At 48.0% G+C, this 11,583-nt stretch overlaps 1 pseudogene; it reads left to right on the top strand.

Moving 5' to 3' along the window:
* Positions 1–4,365: 4,365 nt before the first annotated feature.
* LOC119955970 lies at positions 4,366–4,577 on the top strand (annotated as a pseudogene).
* The last annotated feature ends 7,006 nt before the right edge of the window (positions 4,578–11,583 follow it).

Raw genomic sequence — 11,583 nt, forward strand, 5'->3', positions numbered from 1 at the left:
TATCTCTGTAACCTCCTCCCTATCTCTGTAACCTCCTCCAGCCTCTACAACCCTCCCTATCTGTAACCACCTCCAGCCCCTACAACCCTCCCTATCTCTGTAACCTCCTCCAGCCCCTGCAACCCTCCCTATCTCTGTAACCTCCTCCAGCCCCTCCATCCCTCCCTATATCTGTAACCCCCTCGATCCTTTCCCACCTCTGTAACTTCCTCCAGCCCGTACAACCCTCCCGATCTCTGTAACCTCCTCCAGGTCCTACACCCCTCCCTATCTCTGTAACCCCCTCCAGCCCCTACAACCCTCCCTATCTCTGTAACCTCCTCCTGCCCCTACAACCCTCCCTATCTCTGTAACCTCCTCCAGCCCCTACAACCCTCCCTATCTCTGTAACCTCCTCCTGCCCCTACAACCCTCCCTATCTCTGTAACCTCCTCCAGCCCCTACACCCTCCCTATCTCTGTAACCTCCTCCAGCCCCTACAACCCTCCCTATCTCTGTAACCTCCTCCAGCCCCTACCACCCTCCCTATCTCTGTAACCTCCTCCAGCCCCAGCAGCCCTCCCTTTTGGCAAAAATAGATTGGGGAGAGTTACTAAAAGGGATGACAGTGGATGGGCAATGGCATACATTCAAGGAGTGAATGGTGAACTGCAACAATTATTTATTTCTGTCTGGCACACAAATTAAACAGGAAAGGCGGCCAAACCATGGTTTACAAGGGAAATTGAAAATACTGTTAGATCCAAGGAAGAAGCATAGAAATTGGCCAAGAAAAACAACAGACTTAAGGATTGGGAGTCGTTTAGAATTCAGCAAAGGAGGACGAAGCATTTGATTAAGAAGGGGAAGAGAGAATACAAGAGTAAGGTTGCGAGGAACATAAAAACTGACGTTTCTATATGGATTTATTTATTTATTTGTTTATTGTATAAATTTAGAGTATCCAATTTATTTTTTCCAATTAAGGGGCAATTTAGCGAGGCCAATCCCCCTACCCGGCACATCTTAGTGTGTTGTGGGGGCTGATGCTCCCATCAATTCACGCGAGACAGTGGGTGGAAATGAACTGTGGCTTTAATCGACTAGAACAGTGCCTGCCTGCGACTGCTCTGCTACTGAAAGCCGCCTACAGGGTGACTGCTCTTTATACCTCCCCTCAAGGGGGGGGGGGAGCCCACAAAGGCACCAACATGGTATGCCGTGTAGTACAGTACAATGGTCCATAGGTGGAGTCCACATGGGCAACAGCGTGGTACAATGTGATACACAATGTGAGACAGTGGTGAAAGGTAGGTTCAATACGTTCACCACAGGGGCGAAACCCACGCCAACACGGGGAGAATGTGCAAACTCCACACGGACAGTGACCCAGAGCCGGGATCGAACCTGGGACCTCGGCGTCGTGAGGGAACCGTGCTAACCACTTGCGCCACTGTGCTGCCCTGCTGCATGGATTTATGAGGGGGAAATTGCACCTGACAAATCTACGGTAGAGTAGATGTGGGAGAGCCAGTGGATCTAATATATTTGGACTTTCAGAAGGGCAGCACGGTGGCGCAGGGATGTCTTGCTGCTATTGTACAGGGCTTTGGTGAGGCCACACCTGGAGTATTGTGGCACAGTTTTGGTCTCCTTACCTGAGGAAGGATGTCCTTGCTATGGAGGGAGCGCAGCGAAGGTTTACCTGGCTGATTCCAGGGATGGTGGGACTGATGTATGAGGAGTGTTATGTGCCAGGGTTTAGAGAACCCCAAAGTGTATCATGGAGTTCACCTGACCCACAACTTTCACTAGATTGTGGTATGGGGAGCACACGGCCCACTCTACAGGTGTGGTACAGCAGAAATGGAAAAGTATTTTTTAAAGCAAAACAATGTCTATTCTATGAACTCAAGTTAACCTTTTTAAAACATACAGTGAACATCTTAGCAACCGTTAATTCAAATACAACCCCCAAAGAATACAACACTGAGTAATCCTTTAAGCTTTCCTTTTTAACATCCATAAAACTTAAAACACCTTTCACCAGAAGCACATCAGGTTTACATTCACTACTGAGAACATTTCTAATTCTGAATTCACCAAATGATCAAGAGATAGTCTTTTGATGGCAGAGAGATCAGCAGTACACCTGCTCTGTCTGGCTTCAGCTCCAACACTGAAAACGAAATTAAAACACACCCTGCAGCCTGCTCAAAAATGAAAATAAAAAGCTGACAGACAGCCCAGCTCCACCCACTCTCTGACATCACTGCAGTAGTAAACACCCATTTCTTAAAGGTACTCTCACCACAGATATTTATATACACACCCATTTATAAAGACCCATTTCTTAAAGGTACTCTCACATGACAGGAGAGATTGAGTTGGTTAGAACAGTACAGTACAGAACAGGCCCTTCAGCCCTCGATGTTACCTGAGGATTGTATTCGCTGGAGTTCAGAAGAATGGGGGGGAATCTCAGAGAAACCTATCAAATTCTAACAGGACTGGACAGGGTAGATGCAGGAAGGATGTTCCCGATGGTGGGGGTGTCCAGAGCCAGGGGTCACAGCCTGAGGATTCGGGGTAGACCATTTTGGACAGAGGTGAGGAGGAATTTCTTCATCCAGAGAGTGGGCGGCCTGTGGAATTCATTACCACAGGAAGTAGATGAATCCAAAACATTGAATGGTTTCAAGAAGCAGTTAGATATAGAACTTAGGACGAAGGGGGTCAATTGGGGGGAAAGCGGGATTAGGCTATTGAGTTGGAGGATCATCCATGATCGTAATGAATAGGAGAGCAGGCTCGAAGGGCCGAATGGCCTTCTCCTGCTGCTGGTTTCTACGTTCCAGATTCCTCACGTTTCAAAGTTGTGATAAAGTCTCAGCAATCACATTTTCTCCTCTGTGACATATGCAATTTTTAATTAAAATGGTTGTAACTCTGGGCAGCACGGTGGCCTAGTGGTTAGCACAACCGCCTCACGGCGCTGAGGTCCCAGGTTCGATCCCGGCTCTGGGTCACTGTCCGTGTGGAGTTTGAACATTCTCCCCGTGCCTGCGTGGGTTTCGCCCCCACAACCCAAAAATGTGCAGAGTAGGTGGATTGGCCACGCTAAATTGCCCCTTAATTGGAAAAAATAATTGGCTAATCTAAATTTCAAAAAAAAGAAAAAAAAAAAAAAAAAAATGGTTGTAACTCCACCTAAACAATCTCTCATAGCGATCCTTAAACTTTTCCACAATCTGTAATGGATTACGGTCTGCAAACACAATTGTCTCTGATGAATTGTCACCAGCGTAAATGTCAAAGCGTTGTTCCACCAATTTCCCGAACTCGATGGGCGGGGTTCTGCCATCGGCAACGCTGAAATCGCGTTTGCCGATCGGTCGGAGAATCCACGTTTACGCTGGAATCGGGGCGGGGGGGGGGGGCGTTTGTACGATGCCCCACCCCCTCAAAAACAGGATATTCGGGGAATACGCCACGTGCCGTATGGAGGGCCACAGGACGTCACTTGAGGCCCTCCCCTGATGCTCCGCCCCCCCCCCAATGAGCCGAGTCCACGATGGCGTCGCTCCCCTGTGCTCACACCGAGGACCATGCATGGCCGCTGTGGGCTGTGTCCAGCGGCGCCACAGTCGGGCGGGGAGGGGTGTTCCACGAGTGGGGGGGGAGCTTCGCCGGGGGCTGGGGGGACTGGGGTGGTCAGGGGCTGGCGAGTGGGGTTCACGGGGGGGGGGGGGGGGCGATTTCTGAGAAAAATAACCAACATGCCTTTCGATTCTATCATCGTCTTCCTTTAACAGCACAGCACCCACACCGACATCACTCGCCATCAATTGCCACCTTAAATTGGTTGGCATAACAAGGTGTCACCAACACTGGTGTGGTGGTTAACACAGATTTCAGATTGTCAAATGCCTCCTCACATTCCAACTGAAATTTCCTGCCCTTTTTTAGCAACCACGCTGCTGAAATTTGGCACAAATGTCCGGGAGAAACCCCTCATGCCCAGGAATCTCAGAACTTCTCTCCTCGTTGATGGTATTGGAAACTCCCCAATAGCTTTTGTTTTCACATTCCGTGCAGCCATCTGACAGCGTCCAATTGTGTGGCCTAGAAATGTGACTTCAGCTTTTAGCCGAGTTTACCGCCAATCCAGCTTCCTGCAGTCGATCGAATAATTCCGTTAGATGTTCCAAATGTTCCTTCCACATTTGACAGGACACCGCCAGACCCTCCATGTACACGGCACAATTGTTTAGTCCAGAAATGACCTTGTTGGCTCATCTTTGCAATATTGCTGGCGCATTCTTCAATTCCAAACGGCGTAACTTCAAACTGATACAGACCATTTGGTGTCACAAAAGCTGAAACATCGCTTCCCGGCCTTTTGGCCAAGATCAAGTGTTGTATCTGCTCTGCCTTTTGGCTCAGGTCTGGTGTGTCTCTCTTGTGGGGACCACGAATTGGATTCAATTTGAATTTGAATTGGTTTTGGGAGCAGGCAAGGAGCTGGATTAGGGGTTCGCCCCTGGCCACACTCTGAACCCTGGCTTTGTAACTCAAAAATAAAAGCTGAAACTTCCTTTGCTCTGTCTGGTAAAGTTTACTTATCAATATCCTATTGTTATGGGTCAGAGTTTAGAGAACCCCAAAGTGTATCATGGAGTTCCCCTGACCCACAGTTTTTAATAGATTGTGGTATGGGGAGCACACGGCCCACTCTACAGGTGTGGTACAGCAGAAATGGAAAAGTACTTTTCAAAACAAAAGAATGTTTATTCTAAGAACTCAAGTTAACCTTTTTTAAAACATACAGTGAACATCGAAGCAACCATTAATTCAAATACAACCCCCAAAGACTCCAACCCTAAGTAACCCTGTCAGCTGTCCTTTTAACATCCAAAAGACTTAACAAACCTTGAAACAGGAGCACATTAGGTTTACATTCAATACTGAGACCGTTTACAATTCTGGATTTACCAAATGATCCATCGATAGTCTTTGGATGGCAGAGATCAACAGTACAGCCCTTTGTTTTAATCCCAGATGCAGCTCACTGGAAAACACAGACACACCCCAAGCTTTTTCTGAAACTGAAACTAAAAAGCAGAAATAAAGCTCAGCTCCACCCACACACTGACATCACTCCAGTAACATGAGCAGCACCATTTATTAAAGGTACATTTCTTAAACACCCATTTCTTAAAGATACTCTCACGTGACACTATAATAAGCCAATTTTGGAAATTAAATTTGCTTGTGCCACCTTTTCAACACAGTCTTCCAAAAGCGGAATAGTATAGGAATCTGACTTTGCAACTATCCTGACTTTCCTTTAATCCACACACAATGGTTCCATTCGGTTTTGGTACCATCACAATAGGTGAGCTCCAATCGCTGCAACTTGCTTCAATGATTGTTTAATTGGAGTAGCATCCCCTACATCTACATAAAGTATAATTACTTTTCCACTTCCAAATTTGTTCCTACATATAACTAAGTGTGACTGCAATAATTGTATTAGGTCACTTTGATTTTTCCTAGATGCTATCCCTTCCTCATTATCCAATCTAATTTGACGAATGTCAAATTCAGAATCATCTGGATTTATCTTTTCTCCCTGAGTCACAGTGACTAACTCCTTCTTTCCTTCTCTTTCAAAATGCCATTTAAGCTCATTAACATGACACACTGTGAGCTTTCCTTCTATCTGCCATTTTACACCTTCCTCGATTTCCTTTCAATTTGCTTAAGACACACTAAATCTTGCTTTTAATGACTCACCTAGCATTGTTCATAATCCTAATACTTTCTCCCCACTAATAAAACTACAAATTTTGATTTCTTATCTGTCTCATTTTTCATCACATGCTGTGACAATTTTAAATCCTTTCCAGCCAACTCACCAGCCCTGTTCAATCTCTCAGTAAAGTTTGACACATAGTCCGGTAACATAGTCTCCGAATGCTGACTCACTAATTCCTCTTTGATCAATTTAAGTTCTCTCACTCAGAACATAAATCAATGTCAATGTTCTGAGTTCAGTTGATTCATTAGGCGCATTCCTAATTTCAAATAGTGCAGCTGGAATTCCTTTATCCCAATCCTCTGGATAGTCCTCTCAACAAGCTCTTTAGAGTTTGATGACTCTTTTCTAACGCTCCTTGTGATTCACAATGATGCACAGTTGAGTTCAATTGCTTTATTCCTAAGATATCCATACCTTTGCTGATTAACTTTGACATAAAATTGGATGCCTGCTCGGATTGGATTTATTCTGGTAATCCATATCTGGTTTTTAAAAAAAAGATTAACTCCTCTACAACCCTCTTAGCTGTAATGTTTCTTAATGGAAGAGCCTCCGTAAATCTAGACACACCGATTATGGTCAACAAATGGTGATTCACACTTTTCATTTTAGCAGGGTCCTATGCATTCAATTAGGACCCTCGTAAAATGTTCCTCAGATGCTGGAATGGGTATTAAAGGTGCTGGTTTGATTACCACGAAGTTTTCCTGTTGGGGGGCGACACAGTGGTTAGCACTGTTGCCCCACAGCTCCAGAGACCCGGGTTTGATTCCGGCCTCAGGTGACTGTCCGTGAGGAGTCTGCACGTTCTCCCCGTGTCTGCGTGGGTTTCCTCCGGGTGCTCCGGTTTCCTCCCACAGTCCAAAGATGTGCAGGTTAGGTGGATTGGCCTTGATAAATTGCTCCCTAGTGTCCAAAAGGTTAGGTGGGGTTATGGGGTTACAGGGACAGGGTGGAGGCCTGGGCTTAAGTCGGGTGCTCTTTCAAAGGACCCATGCAGACTAGATGGGCTGAATGACGTCCTTCTTCATGGTCATGATTCTATGATTCTATTGCCTGACCTGTGTGATGTGTACGGCAAAATTCAACTATATCCCTCTGCAGTCCCGACCAATAAAAATGTTTTTGTATTTTGCTCGAGTTTCCGTTACTCCTACATAACCCTTTCCTGGCACCTCATGTGCTACCCACAAAACTACCTTTCTATAAAACTCCAGTAATACAACTTGACAAACCTCTGGCCATTTCTCATCTGCGTGAATATGTAAACGTTTCCACTTTTTCATTAATACATCTTTTTTAATGTAATATCACTCTGGTACACACTTAGGTTCTACTTCCGGATATGTTCTCTGATATAACCGCTTTATCTCTGAATCCTTCTGCTTTAATTCTACCAAGTTTCTTGAACTAAAGATACCTGCTCCTCTTGTTCTTTCAACTATCTGGTCAAAGACTATTGGATTGGATTTGGATTTGTTTATTGTCACGCGTACCGAGGTACAGTGAAAAGTATTTTTCTGCGAGCAGCTCAACAGACCATTAGGTACATGGGAAGAAAAGGGAATAAAGAAAATGCAAAATAAGGCAACACAAGGTATACAATGTAACTACATAAGCATTGGCATCAGATGAAGGAGACAGGGTGTTGTGTTAATAAGGTCAGTCCATAAGAGGGTCATTTAGGAGTCTGGTGACAGAAGCTGTTTTTGAGTCTGTTTGTGCGTGTTCTCAGACTTCTGTATCTCCTGCCCGATGGAAGAAGTTGGGAGAGTGAGTAAGCCGGGTGGGAGGGGTCTTTGATTATGCTGCCCGCTTTCCCCCGGCAGCGGGAGGTGTAGATGGAGTCAATGGATGGGAGGCAGGCTCGTGTGATGGACTGGGCGGTGTTCACAACTCTCTGAAGTTTCTTACGGTCTTGGGCCGAGCAGTTGCCATACCAGGCAGCACGGTAGCATTGTGGGTAGCACAATTGCTTCACAGCTCCAGGGTCCCAGATTCGATTCCTGGCTTGGGACACTGTCTGTGCGGAGTCTTCACGTTCTCCCCGTGTGTGCGTGGGTTTCCTCCGGGTGCTCCGGTTTCCCTCCCACAGTCCAAAGATGTGCAGGTTAGGCGGACTAGTTAATAGGCACTTAATATGACTTTCCTCACCTCATCATAATCCCTCCTGATAGTGATGCAAACACATCACTAACTGCCTAACAATTTTGTTTGAACCAACACTCCCCACGTAGTCATTGGCAAATTCAATTGCTTAGCTACTTTCTCAAATTAGATTAAAAAAAGGATTCCACATCTTTCTCATCAAACTTTGACAGTGCCTGAATATATTTAAACATATCCCTACTAAGCTTTTGACGAGGAATTGTTTCTCCTTCCTCGATACTTTCCTCAGCTTTTGCCTTCAACTCCATTTTAAGTTGATATTCTCCTTTTCTTTCCAACTCTCTCTCTCATTTATTTCATTTTGTGAAGTTCAAATTCACTCTCTTTACTCTCTTCCCTTACCATTGCCTCTCTCTCTTCCTTTTTCTTCCGCCATAGCCACAATCTTCCTTTCTTTCATTTCCGATTTCTCCAGCTCTATTGCTTTCTGTTTCCCTATTTCCCGCGTTTCTAATAGTTTCATTTGTAATTTAATTCTGGCTAATTCTAATGATTCAGGCTGTGTCTCTGGCAAATTTGAATGCTGAGCTATTGCTTGTAGTATCTCTAACTTCCTCGCCCTTTCAGATAAAGTTAACGGCAGCTTTTCCGCCAATCCCAAAAGTTTTGGCTTTGTCACCCTTTGTATACCCGCCCAACTGACTTCTTCCACACCCAGGAACATTGTTTTCCCCCTGAAAGAGCCATCTCTAGTCACTCCCTATTTAAAATTCAAAACCTGAAAGAAAGCAACCGTTCCCCCCACACACACACTCGCTAGCTTTAGGTTCAAAAACCCCAAGCCAAAGAAGGAATTATAATTTAAAATCCTGGACGAGCCCCCAATTTTCTTATGATCCTACACCAGACCCCAAAAGTTTAGATACTGGACAGGCGTCAAAATATTTTACATTAATTTACTTTTAAGACTGGGTGGAAAGGATTCCTCACTTAGAACAGTACAGGCCCTTCGGCCCTCAATGTTGTGCCGAGCCATGATCACCCTACTCAAACCCACGTATCCACCCTATACTCGTAACCCAACCCTCCCCCCCCTTAACCTTACTTTTATTAGGACACTATGGGCAATTTAGCATGGCCAATCCACCTAACCCGCACATCTTTGGACTGTGGGAGGAAACCGGAGCACCCGGAGGAAACCCACGCACACACGGGGAGGACATGCAGACTCCACACAGACAGTGACCCAGCCGGGAATCGAACCTGGGACCCTGGAGCTGTGAAGCATTTATGCTAACCACCATGCTACCCTGCTGCCCTTATTTCTGGAGCGATTTTTATGCAGGAATAGGGATGTGGGCCGGGATTCTCCCCTACCCGGCGGGGCGGGGGGTCCCGGCGGGATGGAGTGGCGTGAACCACTCCAGCGTCGGGCTGCCCCAAAGGTGCGGAAGTCTCCGCACCTTTAGGGGCCAAGCCCTAACCTTGAGGGGCTAGGCCCGCGCCGGAGTGGTTGGCGCTCCGCCGGCTGGCGGGGACGGCCTTTGGCGCCAGGCCAGCCGGGGCCGAAGGGTCTTCGCCGGCCGGCGGATGACCGCGCATGTGCCGGAGCGTCAGCGGCTGCTGACGTCATCCCCGCGCCTGCGCAGGGGAGGGGGTCGCTTCCAGCACCGCCATGGTGAAGACCATGGCGAAGGCGGAAGGAAATGAGTGCCCCCACGGCACAGGCCCGCCCGCCGATCAGTGGGCCCTGATCGCAGGCCAGGCCACTGTCGGGGCACCCCCCCCCCGGGGCCAGATCGCCCAGCGCCCCCCCCCCCCCCCTCCAGGACACCATAGCCCGCCCGCTCCGACAGCTCCCGCCGGTAAGGTAGGTGGTTTGATCTACGCCGGCGGGAGAGGCTTGACAGCAGCAGAGAATCACCGAGGGGGGGGGGGGTCCCGCCAACCGGCGCAGGGAGATTCCCGCCCCTGCTGAATCTCTGGTGGCGGAGAATTCGGGACACAGCGGCGGCGGGATTGACGCCAGCCCCCGGCGATTCTCCGACTCGGCGGGGGGTCGGAGAATCCTGCCCGTGATTTATTAAAACAAACTTTATTACTAACATGGTATTAAAATCTTTAACATCACACACCAGAAAATAGCTTACCATTGCCACTTAAACAATAGTAAACAATACAGTAAATGCAGCACGGTGGCGCAGTGGGTTAGCCCTGCGGCCTCACGTCACCGGGGTCACAGGTTCGATCCCGGCTCCGGGTCACTGTCCGTGTGGAGTTTGCACATTCTCCCCAAGTTTGCGTGGGTTTTGCCCCCACAACCCAAAGATGTGCAGGCTAGGTAGATTGGCCACGCTAAATTGCCCCTTTATTGGAAAAAAATGAATTGGGCACTCAATAGCACAGTGGATAGCACAATTGCTTCACAGCTCCAGGGTGCCAGGTTCGATCCCCGGCTTGGGTGTGGAGTCTGCACGTTCTCCCCGTGTGTGCGTGGGTTTCCTCCGGGTGCTCCGGTTTCCTCCCACAGTCAAAGATGTGAAGGTTAGGTGGATTGGCCATGCTAAATTGTCCTTAGTGTCCAAAATTGCCCTTAGTGTTGGATGGGGTTACTGGATTATGGGGATAGGGTGGGGGTGTGGGCTTGGGTAGGGTGCTCTTTCCAAGAGCCAGTGCAGACTCGATGGGCCGAATGGCCTCCTTCTGCACTGTAAATTCTATAAAATTCTATCTGTGAAATTTATTTTTTTTAAATTTTAATACAACAAAATGCAGTAAATGCAATATCCTTAACTGCTAGCTTTATTCCCACTCAAACAACAAAAAAACTCAGCTCCCAATCCACTTTCAAATATAGGAATATCTGCTGTACGGAGATAACTTAGATCTTAAAAAGATCTTGCGACACTGTGTTAAAGGAAAGACCTGACCCCTGTCAGAACCAAGCAGGAATCCTGGCTGTATTTCTCCAGAAGCAGTTTCTCAGCTGGTTTCATTGCCCTCCCAGCCCTGAACGGCTTGAAAGGAATTCTGCTCAAGCCTCTATCGAAAACCCAACCAAAACTGCCTGGTACGTTAGCTCCTCCCATTAACTACATCATCGCACCAAGCTGAAACACAACGGGGGCGATTTACCAGCTTCGTCACGCCCGACTTGATGGTTCAGGGCGGCCGTTGAATCTCGCCAGTGGCCTCTCGCCGGATTCGCGGTGTTCGAACCATCTTGCGAGATTCAACGTCACAACCTGGATCTCGCCCTCACTGGACGAGCTGCAGATTAGCATATGTAAATGAGCCATTAGGCTTATTTAGATATGTCTGCGACAGATTCTCCCTGCGTACGAGACCCAATTGGCACGCCTGGGTGGCGAGGGGGCCAGTTAGCACCGGCCAGGCATGCACCAGGCATAATGGCACCTGGGGAAGGGGGAGTGGCTCAGGCCATTAGTGACTCTTCAGTGGTCGGGCTCTGGGTAGGGCAGTACCCTGGCACGCCTGCTGGCAGCTGGGCACCCTGGCAAGAGCCAAACTGACACCTTGGCAGTGCCACCCTGCCAGGGTGCCCAGGTGACACTCCTAGGCTGGCAGTGCCAAGCTGCCAGGTTGACGGTGCATGGGGCCAGGCTTGGGGTGCCTTTCCCACAAGCGGTGGGGTGAGACGGTCTTGAGGA

The sequence above is a fragment of the Scyliorhinus canicula genome, chromosome 21 (genome assembly GCF_902713615.1).
Source record: "Scyliorhinus canicula chromosome 21, sScyCan1.1, whole genome shotgun sequence".
Lineage (NCBI taxonomy): Eukaryota > Metazoa > Chordata > Chondrichthyes > Carcharhiniformes > Scyliorhinidae > Scyliorhinus > Scyliorhinus canicula.